Source organism: Oncorhynchus masou, unplaced genomic scaffold (assembly GCF_036934945.1).
Source record: "Oncorhynchus masou masou isolate Uvic2021 unplaced genomic scaffold, UVic_Omas_1.1 unplaced_scaffold_5510, whole genome shotgun sequence".
Lineage (NCBI taxonomy): Eukaryota > Metazoa > Chordata > Actinopteri > Salmoniformes > Salmonidae > Oncorhynchus > Oncorhynchus masou.
This window is the reverse complement of record NW_027011927.1, coordinates 1-12500: the sequence shown is the minus strand read 5'-3', so window position 1 is coordinate 12500 and position 12500 is coordinate 1. Positions and strand designations below refer to the sequence as shown.

At 45.2% G+C, this 12500-nt stretch overlaps 1 pseudogene; it reads left to right on the top strand.

Moving 5' to 3' along the window:
* LOC135536064 (cytoplasmic dynein 2 heavy chain 1-like) overlaps positions 1-11571 on the top strand; it is a 19346-nt pseudogene extending 7775 nt beyond the window's left edge.
* The last annotated feature ends 929 nt before the right edge of the window (positions 11572-12500 follow it).

Sequence of the window (12500 nt, the reverse complement as noted above, 5' to 3'; positions counted from 1 at the left end):
TCAGCCGTCTGCTGGGCGTTCAGGACAAGTTTAAGGTTTGTGTGTGTCTGTTAAAGACTGTATTGGAATATCCATCATTAACTAATGTACCAGAATTCTGTCTTTTAAAAAGAATACCTCCTTGATTTGAATACATTTGGGGTAATTGTTGTATTTCTGGCATGGTTTTGTTTATTTTATTGACACTAGTGGTACAGCGGTAGTCTTTTCAGTGCCCTTTTATGCGTCCTGTGGTTTTAGGAGGGAAACCCCCTGTCCCCAAAAGCAAAGCTTTCTTCTGTCTTTTCTACCACTCAGGAAAGTAATGTGGTTCACCACAGTTTCTGTCACCTCCTGCACAGAAACTCAATCAACACACACATGTGGTCCAGATTAGACACACACACAAACTGACTGAATGGCTTTATGTGTTGAAGACCCAAGTCAAGCCAAATCAAAGTCTATCTAGTCTCCACCTGAACCACGTCTATCTGTATATATAATGTCTGTAGTGTCTGTGTATATAATGTCTGTAATGTCTGTCTGTGTATATAATGTCTGTCTGTGTATATAATGTCTGTAATGTCTGTCTGTGTATATAATGTCTGTCTGTGTATATAATGTCTGTCTGTGTATATGTCTGTCTGTGTATATGTCTGTCTGTGTATATATCTGTCTGTATATGTCTGTCTGTGTATATGTCTGTCTGTGTATATGTCTGTCTGTGTATATAATATCTGTTTGTGTATATAATGTCTGTCTGTCTGTGTATATAATATCTGTCTGTGTATATAATGTCTGTCTGTGTATATAATGTCTGTCTGTCTGTGTATATAATATCTGTCTGTGTATATAATGTCTGTCTGTCTGTGTATATAATATCTGTCTGTGTATATAATATCTGTCTGTGTGATATAATGTATGTTTGTGTATATAATATCTGTTTGTGTATATAATATCTGTTTGTGTATATAATATCTGTCTGTTGATATAATATCTGTCTGTGTATATAATATCTGTCTGTTGATATAATGTATGTTTGTGTATATAATGTCTAATATCTGTCTGTTTATATCATGTCTGCCTGTGTATATAATGTATGTTTGTGTATATAATGTCTAATATCTGTCTGTTTATATACAGTCGTGGACAAAGGTTTTGAGAATGACACAAATATTAATTTTTAAAGTCTGCTGCCTCAGTTTGTATGATGGCAATTTGCATTTACTCCAGAATGTTATGAAGAGTGATCAGATGAACTGCAATTAATTGCAAAGTCCCTCTTCGCCATGTAAATGAACCTAATCCCCCCCTTAAAAGATTCCACTGCATTTCAGCCCTGCCACAAAAGCCGTGAACATGTCAGGGATTCTCTTGTTGACACAGGTGTGAGTGTCGAAAAGGACAAGGTTGGAGATCACTCTGTCATGCTGATTTGAGTTAGAATAACAGACTGGAAGCTTCAAAAGGAGGGTGGTGCTTGGAATCATTGTTCTTCCTCTGTCATCCATGGCTACTTGCAAGGAAACACGTGCCGTCATCATTGCTTTGCTCAAAAAGGGCTTCACAGGCAAGGATATTGCTGCCAGTAAGATTGCACCTAAATCAACCATTTATCGGATCATCAAGAACTTTAAGGAGAGCGGTTCAATTGTTGTGAAGGCTTCATGGCGCCCAAGAAAGTCCAGCAAGCGCCAGGACCGTCAGCCAGAAAGCATAGGAACTGAGAAGTGGTCTGTGGTCACCACCTGCAGAACCACTCCTTTATTGGGGGTGTCTTGCCTAATTACCAATAATTTCCACCTGTTGTCTATTCCATTTGCACAACAGCATGTGAAATTTATTGTCAATTGTCAGTGTTTATTGTCAGTGTTGCTTCCTAAGTGGACAGTTTGATTTCACAGAAGTGTGATTGACTTGGAGTTACATTGTGTTGTTTAAGTGTTCCCTTTATTTTTTTGAGCAGTGTATAATGTCTGTCTGGTTATATAATGTCTCTGTCTCTGATAATATCTGTCTGTGTATATAATGTCTGTCTGTGTATATAATGTCTATAATGTCTCTGTTTATGTCATGTCTGTAATGTCTATCATTTTTAATGTATGTTTGTGTATAATGTCTATCTGTGTGTATAATGTTTGTAATGCCTGTCTGTGTATGTAATGTCTGTGTTTGTAATGTCTAATGTACAGTGAGTTTTCAAAACATTAGGAACACCTTTTTAATATTGAGTTTGTACCCCCTTTGCCCTCAACTTCCTCAGTTTGTCGGGGCATGGACTCTACAAGGTGTTGGGCATGGACTCTACAAGGTGTTGGGCATGGACTCTACAAGGTGTTGAAAGCATTCCACAGGGATGCTGGCCCATGTTGACTCCAATGCTTCCCACAGTTGTGTCAAGTTGACTGATGTCCTTTGGGTGGTGGACCATTCTTATTACACACAGGAACCTGTTGAGTGTGAAAACCCAGCAGCGTTGCAGTTCTTGACACAAACCGGTGCGCCTGGCACCTACTACCATACCCCGTTCAAAGGCACTTAAATATTTTGTCTTGCCCATTCACCCTCTGAATGACACACATACACAATCCATGTCTCATTTGTCTCAAGGCTTACAAATCCTACTTTTCCACCATAATTTGCAAATAAATTAATTAAAAATCCTACAATGTGATTTTTCTGGATTTTTTTCTCTAATTTTGTCTGTCATAGTTGAAGTGTACCTATGATGATAATTACAGGCCTCTGTCATCTTATTAAGTGGGAGAACTTGCACAATTGGTGGCTGACTAAATACTTTTTTGCCCCACTGTATGTCTGCATGTCTGCACTCTGAATCTTTGAGATGTGTGATCTATACTAGCGTATATCTATCTTTGTGTTCTCTCTGTAGGAGTGGGTGGTGCTGGGCCAGGTTGACATGGACGTGTTGGTGGAGAAGCAGCTATCGTCTGTCCACGACTGGGAGAGGAACTTCAAGGCCTTGAAGGCCAGAGGAAGGAGTCAGGACGCCTGCCCAGGTACACAGCCGCCCACAGGCCACATGGCACCAGTGATCTGTTGCAGTCGTGGTAAAACCGTTTTGTCCTCTTTCAGTCTGGAGAAGGTTGACTGTATCAGTGAACTGTGAGCCAGTGAAGGCAGTGATTGATGACCTCACCCAGAGACTGTTTGACACCCTGCTGATGTCCCTCAGAAAGTCCCTTACAGAGGTAAAGCCTGGTTACACTTGAATGTACATGCAAAATCATGTTTTGTGCAGGGGCTTTACGACAGTATGTGACATGTTTCCTCTTTCTGTTTCCTTTCCTTGTTCTCTTACTTCCTCTCCCCCTCCAGGCCATGCCCTATCACAGACAGTTTTGTGACTGGGGCCATGGAGACAATTGTCCTCTCTCGTCAGAGAGTATTGATGAGATAGGAGAGGCCAAATGCTGGGGACACAGCCAGATAGAGCCCGCAAACCAGACGTACAGCTGCTGGAGGGACTCAAAATACTTAAGGTCCTGAACAGTCATTCTGAGAAGGACTTTTTTCTCTCTTGGCTAAGTACCAGGAAGTTTGAAATGACGAGCTGAGGGGCAGGAGCATATATTTATAAACGAAACATCTACTGTGTGTCAAGTAATTAGTATACATTGACCAGTGTTGCAGTAAATCATCTCAAGCTAATTTGGTGATGCACAAAGCAACTCAAACAACATTGAAATTGCACCAATGATGCTGCACAAAAAACAGCATTCTGCTTCCTGGCATGTCCCACGCCGTGATGCGGATCACGGCATTGACTGAGCGTGTTGACTCTGTCAACCGCGCTTGCTTTGAACAATCGATCGACCTTTTGTTCTGTATGTCATTGAATATTTAGCTTGCCAGTAATCGCTGATGGTGATGAAAGCGAAACATACATGCATTGCCATAGATGAACAGGGTCAATTTGTAATTATGTGTGCTGACACCTATGCACATATTTGCATCAGTAGAGTAGAAATATCTACTATGGCAACAATTACTTATAACATAACATTTCTCCGATGTTGGTTACATGGTACTTATTTAAATAATGAAAGTTTAGGTGATGCTTCACCTTGTCCCCTGAATAATGAATCTTAGTGTTTTACATGGGGGAGAGGACCAGTAACTTTGTGATCAAACGTTATCAATGAAGAAGCAACAGCCATTTTTCATACTTTCATCTGGTTTCTTTCAGATATCAGCAATTTTCATGAAAAATATGATTTTTAACTGTTCATGACCTAATATTCAAATCACTTCTACCACAGTTCTTTCAATCACTTCTACCACAGTCAATCTTTTACCAGTCAATCACTTTACCACAGTTCAATCACTTTATTTACAGGCTTTCATTCACTTCTACCACAGTGCTTCTAATCATTCACTTTTACCACACAGTGCTTGCCGATTTTACTTACAGGCTTTCAATCACTTTTACCACAGTGCTTTCTAATCACTTCTACCACAGTGCTTTCAATCACTTTACCACAGTGCTTTCAATCACTCCCACCACAAGTGCTTTCAATCACTTACCACAAGTGCTTCAATCACTCTACCACAGCAAGCTTCTTAAATCACTTCACTACAGCAACAATCACTTCTACTTACAGTGTTTCAATCACTCTACTCATATCAGAGACTCCTAGATCTTAGTGTTGTCTGAGCGCTATTGCAATGCGCGGCGTGCGCAGATTCTGGCTCAGCTCCAGGCGGCATGAGAAGAATCGTCTGGCTGAGTGGCCGTAGCAGATATGGTCTGGACTTGTCCTCTCAGGCCAAGTGACAACCAGAGATGATGATGGAGAGCCACCAGCTGATGATCAAAGAGCAGGTACACACACACACACACACGAGAGAACGCACACGCACACTTTTGCAAACACGCTTGGACAAAAAACACAGATGCTCCTTCTCTCATTTCCCCCTGGTTTCTCCCTCTCCTCTAGGTCGAGGTGATGCGTAGTCATGCTGAGAGTCGTGTCCAGGCCTACAGGCTGGAGCTGGACAGGTTCAGGGCTCGCTGGGATCAGCTGAAGCCCAGAGACGAGGTCATAGAGACAGGAGACCAGGCAGCCCTGCTGGCCTCTGTCCAAACCATCAGAGACAAGAGACAGGAGTTCCAGGAGCTGGAGGTCACACGCACACGCCTGCTGTAGGTTACACACACACACACACACACACACACACACACACGCCTGCTGTAGGTTACACACACACACACACACATACACACACAAATACACACACACGCCTGCTGTAGGTTACACACACATACACACACACACGCACACGCCTGCTGTAGGTTACACACACACACACACATACACACACAAATACACACACACGCCTGCTGTAGGTTACACACACACACACACACACACACACACACACACCACACACACACACACACACACACACACACACACGCCTGCTGTAGGTTACACACACACACACACACATACACACACAAATACACACACACGCCTGCTGTAGGTTACACACACATACACACACACACACGCACACGCCTGCTGTAGGTTACACACACACACACACATACACACACACACGCCTGCTGTAGGTTACACATACACACACACACACGCCTGCTGTAGGTTACACACACACACACACACACACACACACACACGCCTGCTGTAGGTTACACACACACACACACACACCACACACACATACGCTGCTGTAGGTTATACACACACACACACACACACACACACACACACACACACACACACACACACGCCTGCTGTAGGTTATACACAGCGCACACACACACACACACACACACACACACACACACACACACACACACACACACACACACGCAAGTCAACTGTACTTTCAATCATTCCGTTTTTCTGTGTACTAATGAGTGTCTCTTCTCAGTGAGGACTGTCGTCACTTTGAGCTGGAGGCTCCAGACTTCTCCCTGGCGGAGGAGACCATCCGAGACATGGAGGAGTATGGACAGATGTGGTCTCTGTATGAGGACTGGCAGGAGGGCTTCCAGGAGAAGGCCAAGGAGGACTGGATCACATTCAGGTTAGGAGTCTGACATCAGATAGGTGTCAGGGAAGGTTTGGGTTTAGATTTGATTTGGTCATTTCTACCGCGTTTTGCCTTCGCTGGCTGAGTGGTTGAATAAACAGTGTGTGTGTGTTTTGCAGGAAGTAAGACCTACGTGTTTGAGGAGTTCCTGTTTGCGTGGCAGGACAGACTGAGGAAGCTTGAGCAGCACACCAGCATGTCTGTCAAACTACAGAGAGAAGTTGACAAGTACAAGGTGAGGGAGGGAGGGAGGGAGGGGAGAGAGAGTGTGTTCTGTGGTGTTTGTAGAGTCTGGTTCCAGTGTGTTCTGTGTGTGTTTGTAGAGTCTGGTTCTCGGTGTGTTCTGTGTGTGTTTGTAGAGTCTGGTTAAGGTGTGTTCTGTGTGTGTTTGTAGAGTCTGGTTCTGGTGTGTTCTGTGTGTGTTTGTAGAGTCTGGTTCTGGTATGTTTGTCGAGTCTGGTTCTGGTGTGTTCTGTGTGTGTTTGTAGAAGTCTGGTTCTGGTGTGTTCTGTGTGTGTTTGTAGAGTCTGATTCCAGTGTGTTCTGTGTGTGTTTGTAGAGTCTGATTCCGGTGTGTTCTGTGTGTGTTTGTAGAGTCTGATTCCAGTGTGTTCTGTGTGTGTTTGTAGAGTCTGATTCCGGTGTGTTCTGTGTGTGTTTGTAGAGTCTGATTCCAGTGTGTTCTGTGTGTGTTTGTAGAGTCTGATTCCGGTGTGTTCTATGTGTGTTTGTAGAGTCTGGTTCTGGTGTGTTCTGTGTGTGTTTGTAGAGTCTGGTTCTGGTGTGTTCTGTGTGTGTTTGTAGAGTCTGGTTCTGGTGTGTTCTGTGTGTGTTTGTAGAGTCTGGTTCTGGTGTGTTTTGTATGTGTTTGTAGAGTCTGGTTCTGGTATGTTTGTAGAGTCTGGTTCTGGTGTTATTAAGGTGTGTTCTGTGTGTGTTTGTAGAGTCTAGTTCTGGTGTGTTCTGTGTGTGTTTGTAGAGTCTGGTTCTGGTGTGTTCTGTGTGTGTTTGTAGAGTCTGGTTCTGGTGTGTTCTGTGTGCGTTTGTAGAGTCTGGTTCTGTTGTGTTCTGTGTGTGTTTGTAGAGTCTGGTTCTGGTATGTTTGTCGAGTCTGGTTCTGGTGTGTTCTGTGTGTGTTTGTAGAGTCTGGTTCTGGTATGTTTGTCGAGTCTGGTTCTGGTGTGTTCTGTGTGTGTTTGTAGAGTCTGGTTCTGGTGTGTTCTGTGTGTGTTTGTAGAGTCTGATTCCAGTGTGTTCTGTGTGTGTTTGTAGAGTCTGATTCCGGTGTGTTCTGTGTGTGTTTGTAGAGTCTGATTCCAGTGTGTTCTGTGTGTGTTTGTAGAGTCTGATTCCGGTGTGTTCTATGTGTGTTTGTAGAGTCTGGTTCTGGTGTGTTCTGTGTGTGTTTGTAGAGTCTGGTTCTGGTGTGTTCTGTGTGTGTTTGTAGAGTCTGGTTCTGGTGTGTTCTGTGTGTGTTTGTAGAGTCTGGTTCTGGTGTGTTTTGTATGTGTTTGTAGAGTCTGGTTCTGGTATGTTTGTAGAGTCTGGTTCTGGTGTTATTAAGGTGTGTTCTGTGTGTGTTTGTAGAGTCTAGTTCTGGTGTGTTCTGTGTGTGTTTGTAGAGTCTGGTTCTGGTGTGTTCTGTGTGTGTTTGTAGAGTCTGGTTCTGGTGTGTTCTGTGTGCGTTTGTAGAGTCTGGTTCTGTTGTGTTCTGTGTGTGTTTGTAGAGTCTGGTTCTGGTATGTTTGTCGAGTCTGGTTTTGGTGTGTTCTGTGTGTGTTTGTAGAGTCTGGATCTGGTGTGTTCTGTGTGTTTGTAGAGTCTGGTTCTGGTGTTATTAAGGTGTGTTCTGTGTGTGTTTGTAGAGTCTGGTTCTGGTGTGTTCTGTGTGTGTTTGTAGAGTCTGGTTCTGGTGTTAAGGTGTGTTCTGTATGTGTTTGTAGAGTCTGGTTCCGGTGTTAAAGTACGTGCGAGGAGCACCTATCCCAGGACCACTGGTTGGATCTGTTCAGACTGTTGGGTCTTCCTAAAGGCACCACCCTGGAGAGACTGACCTTCTGGGATCTCCTCAGTGTGTCTGACACCATCACAGACCGAGCCCTGGAGCTCAAGGACCTGAACAGCAGGGCCCAGGCGGAGGTGACCATCAGAGAGGCTCTCAGGGAGCTGGACCTGTGGGGGCTGGAGCTGCCTTCACCCTCACTGAGTATACAGACAGCACCGGACACACACTCACACTCATCAAGGACTGGAAGGACATGGTCAACCAGGTAAGGGACAATACAATAGTTGATGCAGTAGACTGCTGACATACACACACACACTACCAGACACACTCACTACCGGACACACACACATTACAGGGACACACTCACTACCAAAAACACACACACACACACACACACACACACACACACACACACACACACACACACACACACACACACACACACACACACACACACACACTACCAAAAAACACACTCACTCACTACCGGACAGACGAACCTCATCTCGTCCCACACAGGTTGGTGATAACCGCTGCCTGCTGCAGTCTCTGAAGGACTCTCCATACTACCGTGGCTTCCAGGACAAGGTGAGTCTTTAGACTTACTCACAACTGAAAGCACAGCATCTTTAAAAGTAGCTGCTTTACCGAGTGTTACCGTGTGTGTCCAGGTCAGTCTGTGGGAGGTGCGTCTGTCTGATCTAGATGAGTACCTGGTCAGTCTGAATGCCATCCAGAGGCGCTGGGTCTACCTGGAGCCCATCTTCGGACGGGGGGCTCTGCCCCGGGAACAAGCCCGTTTCAAACGGGTTGACGAGGACTTCAGGTACGCCGTTCCCTCCCTGTGTGTGTGGCTCTGGTGTCTTTCTGGTCCGTTGTACTGTGTGTGTGGCTCTGGTGTCTTTCTGGTCCATTGTCCATGTTGTACTGTGTGTGTGGCTCTGGTTTCTTTCTGGTCCATTGTCCATGTGGCTCTGGTTTCTTTCTGGTCCTTTGTCCATGTTGTACTGTGTGTGTGGCTCTGGTGTCTTTCTGGTCCATTGTCCATGTTGTACTGTGTGTGTGGCTCTGGTTTCTTTCTGGTCCATTGTCCATGTGGCTCTGGTTTCTTTCTGGTCCATTGTCCATGTTGTACTGTGTGTGTGGCTCTGGTGTCTTTCTGGTCCATTGTCCATGTTGTACTGTGTGTGTTTGGCTCTGGTTTCTTTCTGGTCCATTGTCCATGTTGTACTGTGTGTGTGGCTCTGGTTTCTTTCTGGTCCATTGTCCATGTTGTACTGTGTGTGTGGCTCTGGTTTCTTTCTGGTCCATTGTCCATGTTGTACTGTGTGTGTGGCTCTGGTTTCTTTCTGGTCCATTGTCCATGTTGTACTGTGTGTGTGGCTCTGGTTTCTTTCTGGTCCATTGTCCATGTTGTACTGTGTGTGTGGCTCTGGTTTCTTTCCTGGTCCATTGTCCATGTTGTACTGTGTGTGTGGCTCTGGTTTCTTTCTGGTCCATTGTCCATGTTGTACTGTGTGTGGCTCTGGTGTCTTTCTGGTCCATTGTCCATGTTGTACTGTGTGTGTTTCTAAGCTGTGTGTGTTTGTCAGGTCCATTGTCCATGTTGTACTGTGTGTTTCTAAGCTGTGTGTGTTTGTCAGGTCCATTGTCCATGTTGTACTGTGTGTGTGGCTCTGGTTTCTTTCTGGTCCATTGTCCATGTTGTACTGTGTGTGTGGCTCTGGTTTCTTTCTGGTCCATTGTCCATGTTGTACTGTGTGTGTGGCTCTGGTTTCTTTCTGGTCCATTGTCCATGTTGTACTGTGTGTGTGGCTCTGGTTTCTTTCTGGTCCATTGTCCATGTTGTACTGTGTGTGTGGCTCTGGTTTCTTTCTGGTCCATTGTCCATGTTGTACTGTGTGTGTGGCTCTGGTTTCTTTCTGGTCCATTGTCCATGTTGTACTGTGTGTGTTTCTAAGCTGTGTGTGTTTGTCAGGTCCATTGTCCATGTTGTACTGTGTGTGTTTCTAAGCTGTGTGTGTTTGTCAGGTCCATTGTCCATGTTGTACTGTGTGTGTTTCTAAGCTGTGTGTGTTTGTCAGGTCCATTGTCCATGTTGTACTGTGTGTGTTTCTAAGCTGTGTGTGTTTGTCAGGTCCATTTTGGCTGATGTCCAGAGAGACAACAGGGTGACGTCTCTGAGCTCTCGGGCTGGCATCAGAAACTCCTCATTACCATCTTAGACCAGCTCCAGCGTTGCCAGAAATCACTCAACGAGTTCCTAGAGGTACTGAACGATCAACCACCAACCAGAGATCAGTACATCTGTACTTCAATTGATTCGTCAGTCAGTACAAGACCAAAGATGGATGTTATACGTCCTCACTAATCATAGAAAAATGAAACATACACTGAGTGTGCAAAACATTAACACCTTCCTAATATTGAGTTCCACCCCCTTTTCCCCTCAGAACAGCCTCAATTCGTTGGGCATGGACTCTACAGGGTGTTGAAAGCGTTCCACAGGGATGCTGGCCCATGTTGACTCTGTTTCCCACAGTTGTTTTAAGTTGGCTGGATGTTCTTTGGGTGGTGGACCATTCTTATTACACACAAGAAACTGTTGAACGTGAAAAACCCAGCAGCGTTGCAGTTCTTGACTCAAACCGGTGTGCCTGGCACCTACTACCATACCCCGTTCAAAGGCACTTAAATCAAAGGCACACAGACACAATCCATGTCTCAATTGTCTCAAGGCTTAAAACTCCTTCTTTAACCTGTGTCTTCCCCTTCATCTACACTGGTTGAAGAGGATTTAACAAGTAACATCAATAAGGGATCATAGCTTTCACCTGGATTCACCTGGTCAGGCTGTCATGGAAATAGCAGGTGTTCTTAATGTTTTTGTACACTCAGTGTAGAAGTGTCTGTCCTCTAGGAGAAGCGCTCTGCCTTCCCGCGGTTCTACTTCATTGGAGATGATGACCTGCTGGAGATTCTGGGCCAGGCCACCAACCCCACCGTGATACAGTCACACCTCAAGAAGCTGTTTGCAGGTACAAACCTACACACACACCCACACAAGCTCACACCCAAATCCCAAGGTCAACTAAAGTAACAACTAAAGAAGCTGTCCCCTGGTGAAACTCGTGTCTGTGATGACAGCGGATATAACTGTGTTCCCTGTAGGCATCGACAGTGTGGACTTTGACGGGGACTGCCAGCACATCGTGGCCATGCGTTCTCTCGAGGGAGAGGTGGTGGCCCTCAGCAACCTCATACGTATCTCCAACAGCGTAGAGGTAGGGAGATTGGAGAGGTCAAAGGGCAGGGGTTAGACACACAACTCGATTATTACACACGCCTCAATTATATCGCTCCTTAATAACGTGTGTGTTTTCCAGGTGTGGCTGGGTGAGCTGTCTGCTGAGATGAAGGAGACTCTGAAGCAGCTGCTGTATGAGTGCGTGTCAGCGGGGAGGAAAGGACAGGTGGACCCGTCCCGCTACCCCTCTCAGGTACGATTCATTACTCATTGATGCTGTCCGACTCGTCTCTTATTGTCTTTTTCCTTTCTGACTCCAGTCTGACTCCTGTCTGACTCTTGTATGGCTCTTGTCTGACTCCTGTCTGACTCCTGTCTGACTCCTGTCTGACTCCTGTCTGACTCCAGTGTTACTGGTGTAACTCCTGTCTAGACTCGAGCATAACTGTGGTGTAGCTCCGGTCTGACTCCAGTATAACTCTGGTGTAACTCCTGTCTGACTCCAGTATAACTCTGGTGTAACTCCTGTCTGACTCCAGTATAACTCTGGTGTAACTCCTGTCTGACTCCAGTATAACTCTGGTGTAACTCCTGTCTGACTCCAGTATAACTCTGGTGTAACTCCTGTCTGACTCCAGTATAACTCTGGTGTAACTCCTGTCTGACTCCAGTATAACTCTGGTGTAACTCCTGTCTGACTCCAGTATAACTCTGGTGTAACTCCTGTCTGACTCCAGTATAACTCTGGTGTAACTCCTGTCTGACTCCAGTATAACTCTGGTGTAACTCCTGTCTGACTCCAGTATAACTCTGGTGTAACTCCTGTCTGACTCCAGTATAACTCTGGTGTAACTCCTGTCTGACTCCAGTATAACTCTGGTGTAACTCCTGTCTGACTCCAGTATAACTCTGGTGTAACTCCTGTCTGACTCCAGTATAACTCTGGTGTAACTCCTGTCTGACTCCAGTATAACTCTGGTGTAACTCCTGTCTGACTCCAGTATAACTCTGGTGTAACTCCTGTCTGACTCCAGTATAACTCTGGTTGTAACTCCTGTCTGACTCCAGTATAACTCTGGTGTAACTCCTGTCTGACTCCAGTATAACTCTGGTGTAACTCCTGTCTGACTCCAGTATAACTCTGGTGTAACTCCTGTCTGACTCCAGTATAACTCTGGTGTA